This window comes from Strigops habroptila, chromosome 13 (genome assembly GCF_004027225.2).
Source record: "Strigops habroptila isolate Jane chromosome 13, bStrHab1.2.pri, whole genome shotgun sequence".
NCBI lineage: Eukaryota > Metazoa > Chordata > Aves > Psittaciformes > Psittacidae > Strigops > Strigops habroptila.
The window spans coordinates 1,015,086-1,027,517 of NC_044289.2; the positions used below are offsets into that span (position 1 = coordinate 1,015,086).

General features: G+C 44.1%; 1 long non-coding RNA gene across 2 annotated transcripts; it reads left to right on the forward strand.

The window, feature by feature from the left end:
• The first annotated feature begins 1,180 nt into the window (after window positions 1–1,180).
• On the forward strand, window positions 1,181–9,889 carry LOC115615404. Of its 2 annotated transcripts, XR_003994040.1 has the most exons (3): window positions 1,181–1,476; window positions 2,021–2,233; window positions 9,613–9,889. It is a non-coding gene; the product is annotated as an uncharacterized LOC115615404 (long non-coding RNA). The 2 variants fall into 2 exon arrangements; XR_003994039.1 differs by having other exon boundaries at window positions 1,181–2,233.
• Window positions 9,890–12,432: the final 2,543 nt, after the last annotated feature.

Consider the following 12,432-nt stretch of genomic DNA (forward strand, 5'->3'; position numbering starts at 1 on the left):
AGAGCTTGATTAATGAGTGGGAAAGAGCTCCATTGTTTGGGAGGTGGAGGACAGAAATAAAAGTGGTTAAACAGTAAATAGTTTTTGTTTCATGCTAAAGCTTTTTAATCCTTGCCTTTTCCCTAACATGCTCCTTTTAGGAGGTTTAGATCCCAACTGACTTTTTGAAGCTCTTGACCCTGCTGCAAGTTATGTTTTTGTTGTCAAGAGCTCGAATTTTGCTCTTTCTTCCTAATGTTTCCCTTTAGTTTATAATGCAACCTTGAACGTAATGAGGGGGAGAGGGGCTTCAGTTTGGGAAATACCCGTGCATGCTCACGAGCTGACTTTGTTCCCAAAAATGAACAAAGAGAATACTTCCTGCCCCACTCAAATCATCTGCATAGAAAGATAAAATGGGAGTTAACAAGGGTCAGGTTTATGACAGGGAAAGAAGACTGCTAATGACCATTATCTATGCCACAGGTTTAACTTCATTACTTTTGCATTAAGTTCTTAATGCCCAAAGCAATAAGCAAACTGAGTCCTGTTGAACTGTAGTAACCTAATCTTCTCTCCAAACGAAATAGAGAGGAAGGCAGAGTCATTTGACATGACCTTTATTTCATCTTCTCTTTCCCCATCCCCCATGCACTCACATGTTGTAAGTTTGCCATTCCTTCTCACAGCCTATTTCTTTTTTCTCTTTCCTTCCTTCCTGAGTTTTTGTGGGTGTCCAAAGTGGTAGCTGGTGCAGGATTAACTCTGCTGAGAGAGTTTAGGCCTTCCATGATAGTGGCTCCAGGGTTTGTCACATGGAGAAGTCTACGCTGATAATCTTATAAAGTACAGAACTACATGAACTATGTCTAAAATCAAAAGCTTTTAATTCCAGAGGTAAGACAAACTTGGGCTGGCCGTTCCATTGTGCTTCCCAGTAATTCACATCTAGGAGAGCACATTTGCTGGGTGTTCTGAAGTGTCATCACAATTTTGCAAGGAGAGTTGAAGGTCTCGCACACGTATATCCGAATAGGACTTGTGGGCATATACCAGCTTTGACTCCAACCATTAGTTCATCTTCTGCTTTTTCTCCAGTTATGACCCCTGCTGGCATTTATGGCTCTGAACTTGCCCCGGCAGATGTGCGAACAGTTTAGGTTTAGTGAGCAATGAACAAACACCAACAGAGAATTAAATGTAACTTGTGATTTAGAATGAGATCAGCATTTCTGTTGTTTCAGCTCTTTTCCTTCTCACCCTCAACTTTGTCAACTGAAAAATAATGAATTACCCTCTTCTGGTGTGACCTGCAGACTTTTGTTCTGAAGCTGGAAGAGGAAAAGACATTGAGTAAGAAGAGGGAGCACAAATGGATTTCCTAATACATGCAATTCCCAGACCAACAGCCTCAGCTTTTGGCAAAGGATGAAATCAACAGTGCATCTTTTTTTGGGTTCCCCAGCAGAATGAGAGGGAAAGAAGCAGTTCTGGCAGGTAACTGGTGAATCTATCCCATGTGTAAGAAATACATTACTGCTTCTAGAAGAAGGATACCAAAGTGATAGGCGCCTGAGAAACATGATAGATTAGATAGATAGAAGAAAATAATATAAACTATGGAAAGCTAAGCAATGAACGTGAAAACCTATGAAAAATCCCTATCAGCAATGCAATGTAATATATTACCATAATCCAATATTATATGGTAACCTCCATATGAGAACCTTGCACTCTGAGTAATAAGTGCCGAAGGCTGAACATTTATCTTCTGACCTGTTCCCTATTCAGAGTGATCAGGGTTACCAGATATTTGGGACTCTGAGAAAATTGTCCCTCTATAGTAATGATTCCCTGCCGTGCAGCACAAAGGGGTTTCGTTTCCTTTCCCCTTTCTGTCTTGGAAAGGACATATCAATGTTCTTTTTTTCTGTAGCCAGGAAACTGTGGCTACAGTAAGGTCTGAGTATTACAGCAAGGCTTGATCACCTATTTCAAGAAGCCATCATCTGTTTCAAGAAGCAATATCTCCTCTCTACAGACCTGTCTGCCTCCTGACTACTTGGCTTGACTCTATGACGGCTTTGTTGGTTTGTACTTGTGACAGTCTCCTTCAAATTGCTCATCACTGCTCCTAAATGAGCTACTTCTTGTACTTCTAAAATGAGAGACTCGAGTGAACTACTAGGCACATCAATTCAAACTGCTGGGAATGCCACAAGTAGGAAGGAGGGAATGGTGGATCCCACCCCAGGTAAGTGAAATGCAAGCAAATTAGATGGTCTCTACTTGTGTCTTTGGTACTGACTTGCTGAGCTTTGTCTCCCTTCCGTGGGAGGGAAGGGAGTGCATTTTATCCCTGCACTGGGCTTTTTAACATTGCTGATCATCAAACTCAACTGTCTCACGCTTTGATAAGTTTCTGGCCTTTCCCACTTCTCACTTGCTTCATGCTTTTTCCCATTGGCCACATCATCTTGAATAACATCATCTCTTCATGTTTTTCAGCTTGCCTGGGATTCACAAAAACCCAATTTTATTAAGATATCACTACTGAGTTCTGCAAGAAACAAACACAGCCAAAAAGCCTTCCATTCTGGTAAAATAACCTACCCCTTGCATAAAAGAAGGGGGAAGAGATGCACACTTTTAAATCCTGATTGTTGTCTCCTTTCAGGTATGGGAAACAACTTCGTGATGCCAGACCGGGTATTTAGCTTCTAAATGCTTATTTTTTGAACAAACAAGCTTCCACAGCTCTGAAGTTCGGGGGAAGAGGGCTTAGGGAGAAGCAACACTATTTTCTAGGAGCATAGAGCAGATCAAGGGCCCCTGTGCAGTGAACTCTACCTGATTCAACACAGCTTGCAAGATTAAATTTTGTTCAGCTTAAGCATTTAATTACTGCAGATGTTCAGGAGATACTCTGTGAAGCATCACCTACTGCGGCCCTTTGGACAGATGCTGTTTGCTTTGACACTCCATCTGTCACTTCAAAATAATCACTGAAGCTTTAACTAACATAACCCTGCAGGGCTGGCATCAAGGCATGGCATGTCAGAGGTTAAAAAGAGGGTCAAGGTCATTGCATGCCATGCATGCTAGAACACCAGTGAACAACGATTGTCACTTCTTGTTCTCTGTGGTCTTCAGCAGAGAGCACTGTATGTATCACACAGGCTTTTGGTTTGCTTTCTGGAAGATCTTCCAATACCAATGATATGGGCCCCACAGCTTGTTAGATCCTTAGATTCAGGGTGTATTTTGGAGATGAGCAAGGTACGGCAGCAAATAAGGGGTGCGACTTCAGCCAAGTGAAAAACTTGGCTGTTTCATACCAACAGAGACATATTGGGATGGATATGGGACACCGCCGCGATCTACCAAAAGTCAGCATAGTTATTGATTGGCCTCAGAAAAGTATACTGCTTTTGGAAGGCATTTTCTTTTCGTGTTTCCATTCCTCAGGTGTTTGTCCATGTCTCCGGAAGAGGAATTGTGGAGACAATGAACTAGGCTAGTAACTATGCCTTATCACGTTTGCAAAGTCTTGTTAAGCCCAGACTATTCTAGCTCCAAGTATGTCTGGAAACTCCATCCATTCTGAGGCTGTAAATAGCCTCAGTAGAGGTGCTGCTGTAATGGAAGTGGCAGGGTGCCTTTGTCTGCTCTCCCTTGTTGATGATGGCAGTCAACTCTTCCCCTGCACTGCAGTTCCCAGCCTTGTTAGTACCATGTGTTATGAAGCCAAAGGGTACAATAGACCTATGCATTTTGATCCATTCTGTAACATTCAATTCTGTATAAATCCGATTTCAAATACCTCCTAGAAATCTGATCATAAGCTATTGACTTTATTAGCTCCATTTATAATCTCATAAGAGAAGTGAAATGGATTTGGTTGGCTGTAGTTTCCATAAACTCATGGTGATTGCTTATACATTTGTCCATTTCCATGTTTTGAGGTTCACATGATTCCTTTGGTTAGTTTGTTTTTGTTGGTGCCTGAATAATGTGTCTGTTCGTTGTATTAAGACATTGGCATGACATCAAGTTTATTTTCTAGAATCTTACTTCTTCCAAGGCATGCCAAAAGCATTTGCTTCCCACTTTGAGATCTCTTAGATGGGAATTGCTAAGATGTATTGTCTTGAAAAATGTCTTCCTCTAGTAGTAGTCTTTTGCATTTCAGTGTTAGCTCTGAGCACAAATTGCATTTTAAGATTCCTGATAAACTTCAGATTTACTCTATTTTATGCATTATTCTTCTGGGTATATAATTTTCCTTGCTTTTATTAGGTTTCTGCAATCTGTTAGTGTAGATTATTTATTTCACCAGTACCATCTCTTCTGTTGACTGTTGGGTTGTGGCATCTGGGGCTTTTTGTAGGACCTTCATAAACATTTCCAGGACATGTTTGGTCAGTGAGACTTTTTCCCTCAACTGAATTGCCCTTAATGGTTTAATAAAGCTGGAAGCTTTTCAGAGCACCAAGTATGTATTATTACTAGTTTACATAGCTTGCTCTTGTTGCCTGTAACAAGGGTGACTGACTCATAATTAATTGTAGTTATGTTATTGCTGTTTGTTGGATGATTGGTTCCTCTGTCTGTCAAGAGTAATTTGGTAGAGGTTTTCCCCACCGTGGTGAATTCTCCACCAAGATTACAGCTTGGATATTGAGCAGTTCTAAGAGGGGTTAGCATCAACCTCTCATATGGGAGACCTTCAGGTTAGATTATCTTTTCATCCTACACCTGATAAACAACCAGTTTATGTATTAGTTGCTGTGCTTCCTAGTATGATGGTAGGGGATGTCATAATTAGGAGTGACTTGTAATGGTAATGCCATCTTTTCCACTCCTCATTTTCTTCTAAGACCTGGGCCCTATCTAAGTGGATTATAACCATTGATTTAAACTTTCAGTCATGCAGATCGTTCCACAAGGTTCAGTAATAGCATCTAGGACAAATTAGTGCTCATAAATGACTAATTCTATTTCCTCTTGTTTATTACCCAGGCTTTTGGCACTGGTGTATAGTTAATTAAAGAATTTCTTCTTCCCATCCTCCCTTTGCATTCAGTGCCATACTCACCATAGCATCTACTGGAATTGCATCAAGGGCAGGGTTTACTGATGCTGCTGTTTGTAGATGATGGTTGGGTGCTCTGCTTACCTCCCTAGGGTCCTTCCAAGTGAGAGCTGAGCATTACAGCACAAGAAGCTGTTACTACCTTTGCTCTTCCTGTCTTGCATCAAAACTGAGAGCTGAGAGAGAGAGGTCAAGGGCTCCCTTTATCACTTTTCTTTTGTCTTATAACATACAATCTCGTCTCTGTCTCTTCTCTCTCTTCCTCAATTGGCAGATAATTGTGCTTTGTCATTTTTTGGTCCCTACCCCTATTGAAAGAGATGTCTGACTTCAAGGGATGTGCTTTTCATCAGGAGATCAATTAGGCTTGCTCACTGCCCATTCCAGAGCTTCTATTTTCTTATATCCCGACTTATTCTTCCATGTCTGATTTCTGTTAGGGCTTGTCGTCTGTGTAGATTTTGTTAGCTTCTTTATCTGAAAGAGAATATTTTTTCCTATTAAATGATGGATGCTGCAGCTCGTCATCCCAAGATTTAAATAGACCAGCATTTTTTCCCCTGTTTTACCACCACTAAATTCACATACTATAGCAGCAAACCAAGCTCATACCCTGTCAAACAGAGACACTCTCTCAGTGTGGTGACCCTCTTTCTGTCACCTGCCACATTTTTCGTGCTCAACCTACAGCTGTGAAACTGTTTTCTCCCCCCTTCTTTTCAAACAACAAAGTCCAAAGAACACTCCTCAGTTTGATGCCTGTCTGAATTTGCAGAACATCCTTGGACAGAAATAACACTGATAAGAGCGATGGAAGAGTCTTCATGGAAGCAGCAGCTTTTCATTGCCAACTCTTCCAGTGGGGCTGAGCTAATAACAGCCATGCTGCAAACTTGATTTCATTTGTGTGGACCAGTTCCAGAGCTTTCCCATTGACTTGAGGAGTGCTGGATCAGGCTGTGTGGTAGCTATGGCTTGGCTTTATGACTCAGTATCACTGTCTTGGAATGGTCTCTGCCAGATCAGTCAGATTTTCCATTCAGACATTCTCTGAGGAGACACGAGTGTTCAGCTTTAGCTGCCTGTGAGCAGAAATGGCTCATTTTTCACTTGTGTCTTTTTCCCAAACAACTTTCTCCACCATGAGAAACTTCTGGGTTTTGGGTGGGACAAGTCTGTGAGTGTCTTATAGATTGCTGAGAATACCTGTTCGAACCTTTACTAGCTGGCCCTGCTTACTGTCTTTGAATGTTCCCTTTGTCCTTTCAATACATTTCGATGTTGTTACCCAAAATGAGAGCAAACTGATTTTTAAGGAATAAAATATGCAGACCATATTTCCAGTTAATCTTCTGTGTTAGCAATTACTATTGTGTGACCGACTGGCCTGTGACTAAATAACTACAATAGTAAAATAATTTTAGCCTAACAACATAAAAATCAAAGCTCAAGCTATGTCTCTGTAAAGCAGGGTTTCTTACGAGATGGGCATATATCCCATTAGAGAAAAGGAGACTGTTTGCATTACCAAGCTGTAGTATATACCTCCCACTTCCCATAGAAGTGATTTCCAAAGGTTGCTTTTTTTGGCTCTCTTTTTTCCCGTTAGTTTTTTTTCCCAAGAGAGGGCCAGGGCTGAGTGTTGTAGTTTGATTTGCATTTACTTTGTTGCTTGAAATGATTAAGTGTGTGAAGTTAATCTGCCCATGTTACATACCTCCTGCCACTCTGACTTGGTTCCTTATTTGCTCTGGGATTTTCGTTAGTGATCCATCCATGCTGCACCCAAGACAGCCCAGCCCCAAGAAGGAAGGGGATTAATTTCTCTTTATACAAATCAGTGTGTTGGTTACAATTGCTTTCCAGCTGCTTGCTGTAACAGGCAGGGAGACATGCAGAGTTATAGGATGTCAGCAGCCAGAGAACATGTGCATACGTGTGTGAAAGCAGTGGCTGGAGACAAATGCATAGAGGAGTTGTAGAAGAAGGTAACTGCACCTAGATATCAATGCATCATCTACTGATATCCATCTGACTGTCTTGCCCCCCTAACGATAGTGAAAGATAGACAATTTCTTGATCCGAGCAAATATATAAGGTAGTGGTATAAATAGACGTGTTCAGGAACCCCGTGCTCAGCACCCAGTGGAGTGGGGACTTTCACTTCTGTGATGGAGTCATATCTGAACAGAGAAGTGTAGATGGATGGACTGAGGTCACAGAGCAAACCATGGCACACTGTACTGAAGTCAGGACATGAGTGGAAAGAACTTCCCATGTGTCAGCACTCAGAATTAAAAACCAAGTAAACAAACAGTGCTGAGCAGTTTGCAGGTTTGCTGCTGTCTGCTGTTCTTGTTGGTTTTCTTCCTCTCTGTTCTAGGAATTCTGTAGTAGTGCGATGAGGAATAATCAATTAATGCTTAGAAAGCAATTATAATGATTCCCAGTTTACACATGAATAAACAGAATGGAGCTTAGGTGACTGAGTCACAATCATTTTCTGAGTCTGATAGGGCATGGGCAGCAACAAAGAGCCGGCTCAGCACTTGTACTCTAATTGCTATTTTGCCAGGAAAGTTGGGGCTGGAGATCAAACAGGCAGAAATGAGTTATAAAGCTCTCTGAATGTAAATTGCTGTACACCCTGTAGTGATTTCACACTACATAGCTAAGATAAGTCTTGCTTTTGAGGTCTCACAGGATGACCACCGGTCATACCAAGGACAAGATCCAGGCTTTGTGACTCCAGTGCTGTGCTTGAGCACAAGACCATCCTTCTTCCCTCTATGAACTTGGTATTTTATTACAGAGTACCTTATCATATAAGTCCCTATGTGATACTTTCTCGTGTATTCACCCTGAAACATGGTTAACGTAGAAATACCCATCACTGGTGATACATAGTGTGAATCATCAAAATGTCTTGCTTTTATGGAAAAATTCACAGCTTCAGTTCAGACACATGGTCTGGTATTGGGATCGCTCATTGATGTTACAGTTTTGTATGGCCACTGAGTTCATGCTTTTGATACTGTATGTTCAGGCAAGAGAGGAATAATGAGACCTCCCCAGGAGTATTGCATTCAGCTCTGGGGCAACAGCACAAGAGGGACGTGGAGCTGCTGGAGCGAGGCCAGAGGAGGCCACAGAGATGCTGCGAGGGCTGGAGCAGCTCTGCTCTGGAGCCAGGCTGAGAGAGCTGGGCTGGGTCAGCCTGGAGAAGAGAAGGCTCCTGAAGGGGAGGCCTTAGAGCAGCTCCAGTGCCTAAAGGGGCTCCAGGAAACCTGGAGAGGGGCTTTGGACAAGGGCCTGTAGTGACAGGCCAAGGGGAATGGCTTTAACCTGCCAGAGAGGAGACTGAGATGAGCTCTGAGGCAGAAGCTCTTCCCTGTGAGGGTGCTGAGGCGCTGGCACAGACTTTTCCCAGAGAAGCTGTGGCTGCCCCATCCCTGGCAGTGTTCAAGGCCAGGTTGGATACAGGGGCTTGGAGCAACCTGCTCTAGTGGAAGGTGTCCCTGCCTGTGGCTGCGGGTTGGAGCCTTAAGGTCCCTTCCAACCCAAACCAGTCTGGGATTCTGTGGTTCTGTGATACGTTTTGAGGATCACTCTTTTCTCCTCCAGGGATAAAGTTGTTACTATGATGTAAAACCAGGTCAGATGACGTTCCACCTTATGTCTGGGGACATATTTTTGTTACTTGAAAGCCCACAGAGCCCATATAACTGCAGAAGCACACGCACAAGCCTTGCTATCCTGCTTCATACGCTATCAGCCAAACAAGCGAGCCAGCTTTTTGAGTCCTCCAGGGTCATTTTATTTTTAGGGCTGGTGCCTGATGCAGGAAGAAAACAGCTTGATCTGTAGGTTCTGCTTTGAGTTTCCAGTGCTGGCAGCAAAAAGCAACTTCTTTTGACGTGAGGCTGAGTTTAACCAAGGGAAAAAGCCATACAGGCCAGTGAGTTGCCATATTTTGAGCGTTGCTGTTCCAAAGCACAGCACAGTTCCTTGCCTATCACAGAGCTGATTTATGTCTGATCTCTTCGGGCTCTACTTGACATTCCAGCTGTTTTTCTGTCTCTTTAGTTAATCTCAGGCTTTTTCTTTTGCTGCTTTTTCAGGTTTTTCATTTTTCCCTGTTTGTCTGAAATCCATCTTGGGGACACTTGTTGTCCCGTTCTCTGATCTGTTTTGAGCCTCTGCCAGGCATTGCTGCTGCCAGGGGATGAAATGCCTGAGTCACCACTTTGTGAACGTTGTGTTTGCCGGTGGGGTGGCAGAGCCAAGGCCATCATGAACAAATCAAGCAACCACAACAAAGGCCCAAAACACAAACACTGGGGCTTAACCTCAAAGCATATGCTGGAGCCCAATGAGGTGACAGCCAGCAAAATGCATACTGAAGGACCTCAAAGCATTACTTAACCTCAGTCCTGCTTTAACCACATCAGAGGCATATACCTCACACAGCTCTGGATCAGGGCAGAGGGTGGAAGGGAAAGGTAGCAGTGACCAAAGGATGTTTTTCCTCCTTCCAGAATGAATTTATCAGAGCAGAGCAGGAGATGAAAAAAAGAAGAAAGAAAAATATGCTCAGGGTTATTGAACAGCAGAGCTGCAGCTGAAGAAGGCAGCACCTGAAGAAAGCAGCACTAAATGCACGAGAGAAGGCCTGGCTTGGCAGACTGGCTCTGTACCTGCCCTCATGAAATGGTCCCAGCACTGACCAGCTCTCAGTGGCTGTGTTTTCTTGTTTCCCATGCTTTTGGATTGTCCTGCTTGTTAGCCTAATAAACATTATATCAGGGGAAAAAACTGTCTCCAGTTGACCTGAAGGGCCAGTGGGTGTCTGGGCTCTTCACACCTCTGTCTGCTGGGACTAGAGCTTGCCAAAGGGTAATTTATACCCCATGTGCCAGCAGTGATTGACTAAACACAGAGTTAACTGTCACGGTGATGCTGAGGCTGGTGGAGGTTTTGTTACTTAATCTTAGCTGGATCAGGGTCACCCCTATGCTGCCATCAGAGGCATGGGGGCATTTAATATAACATGGGCACCAGGGCTCTGTGGCTCCCTCCAGGTTTGGTCGCTTTTGTTGCTGGCATGTTTTATTAGGAATAAACAGGGGACAGGCTGAAATACACTCACCCGACCTGCAAGTAGTACAGGCCTGTGTCAGTGTGTCATTTAAAACATCCTGTCCTGTTTGCCTTGTAATAGCCCTATAGTAAAAACATTTTTCATTCTTTATCCCTGATGCAAAAGGGAAATGGGTTCCTATTTGCATTGTCCCCACAGTGTTTGTGTAATTAATGTACATGGGGGTTCTCCCTCCCCCACCCTCTCCCAAGGTAAAAAATGACCTTGTCAAAACATAGATTACAAAATCTTAGTTACTAAGCAATGGGTAGGGCCCCACTGGGACGGCATCCCGGCTCCTGAAATGGTATGTATAGTAAAAACTAATAAAAATGGTGTCAGAGGCTCTCAGGCTTCCAAGTCCCCTGCTGTGTGACCCCCTGATCCCAATTTATTAGCTGAACCCAGGGAAGCAGACAAACCTCACTGGCTCCAGACCGTAGGCTCCAAGAAAGCAAATAATGTGAGCTCCAGAGCTGTGGCTCCAGAGCAGGAGGGAGGGAAATCCTCATGGAAAACAGGGGGTTGAGAGTAGGGCTGGAGGGAGCTGCTGACAGGAGCCATCTGAGCAGGATAGGGAAGGGAAGCTCGCCCTGCGATATCTCAGTACCTTGACGTTCAGATGCTTTAAACATGTTGGGGAGGAAGGGCGCAGGGGGAGCGGGGCCTGGGAGGAGGCACCCAGCCAAAGTTGCTTCCTTTCATGTGTTAGCAGCATGCTTCGGTCTGAGATCACCTTGTGCTGGTGACGGAGGATTTAGCAGCTGGGGGTGGCAGATGGAGTGGCAAAGAATGTGCCCCGTGGGTCAGAGGGGGACGTGCCTTCCCCCTGCCGGCTCCCCAACTGCAGGAATTCGCTCCTTAAAGCATTAAAGGCGATGCAGCTCATCACGCTGCCACTAACCCCCTGGATTTCCTCTTTGGTGTGTGGCACACAGAGCAATTAAACGTGTTGCACAAGGGGAGTGTGTGTGGGGGGGATTCTTTCTTTCTTTTTTTTTTCTCTCTTGAAAAGCTGCCAAAGCAAAGTGATATTGATGAGGATGGCTTGCTTCGATTAGCAGCGCTGGCTAAGGAACAGTCACCTCCTGCCCATTCCCCTCCTCCTCTTCTGCCTTGGACAAGAAACCTCAGTATTTTTTCTGCTTTCAGCAGTTGTCTGTTCCGCACGTCCCATCTATGCCCATATTAAGCTTAAGTGTGGGGGTAAGAAGCATAACAATAACTCTCCTTGTTTAATGCCAAACCATTGCATTTGAAGCGCTTTGGCTTCCCAAGGGTGATGTTATAAGGAGAAGGCATTGCACTTTTTTGAAGGCATGAGTATGCAGTAAAAGGGCTAATGATGGAAATGAGGGGATGAAGCACATGGAGTGGAGCAGACCTGTCCCTTTTGTCACGTCTTTCTACATGTGTAATTTGCTATTTGGAAATATTTCTGGGGTGTCCTGAGGAGGGACTAGCCCAGTATTTCTCCCACTTGGTGACTCCTATGTTTGTCTCTAGGAACAAAGAGAAAGACAGGCCTGTAGCTTTGGCTGCGTTAGTGCTATCTGGCTTGTACAAAATAGGATTGTGGTCATGTTCTCACTTACCTGGAACTGTCTTGGAGAAACTCCCCTGGATATAAGATCAGTACAGATGACAAATTTGGGGGCTGGGAAAAGCACGTGTACAGGCAGGTTTTCTCCTTCATGCTCTTAAGAAATAGGCTGCAGATCTATAAAACTGGGTTTTCCTGGCTCCATTCTGTTTCTTTTTAAATCTCTGCCAGGTGATCAGTTGAAACAACCACATCGTTTGTGTTTTCCATTGTCCAACACAGGAATTCTGAAACATTGTCTAAAGGAAAGAAATGTAACATCCTCCTCCTCTCTCACTCACCTGTAATCTGTGCCTCATGGCTAGCAGAAGTCCTTGGTAGAGGATCAAGATGTACTTTCTCCCTGGATACATACTGCAACCAAAGAGAGCCTAAACCTGCATCCAGCCTTGGCTCAGGTGTTGCTGTTGATACGTAAAGGAACCTGGAATGCTGCTGGTGTTTGCCTCTCTACTGTGCAGTGTAACAGCTGGGAACCTTTTGAGGGGAAGGTGGGTGGTGAAGGATGAAAGCTGCTTCCCAGGAGCAGAGGCTGGAAATGATGCTGCGCCTGCACCTCCTAGGGCTGGGAGTTTCTACTCTTCACAGTGAGGCTACAGTCCTCAATGCTGCAGC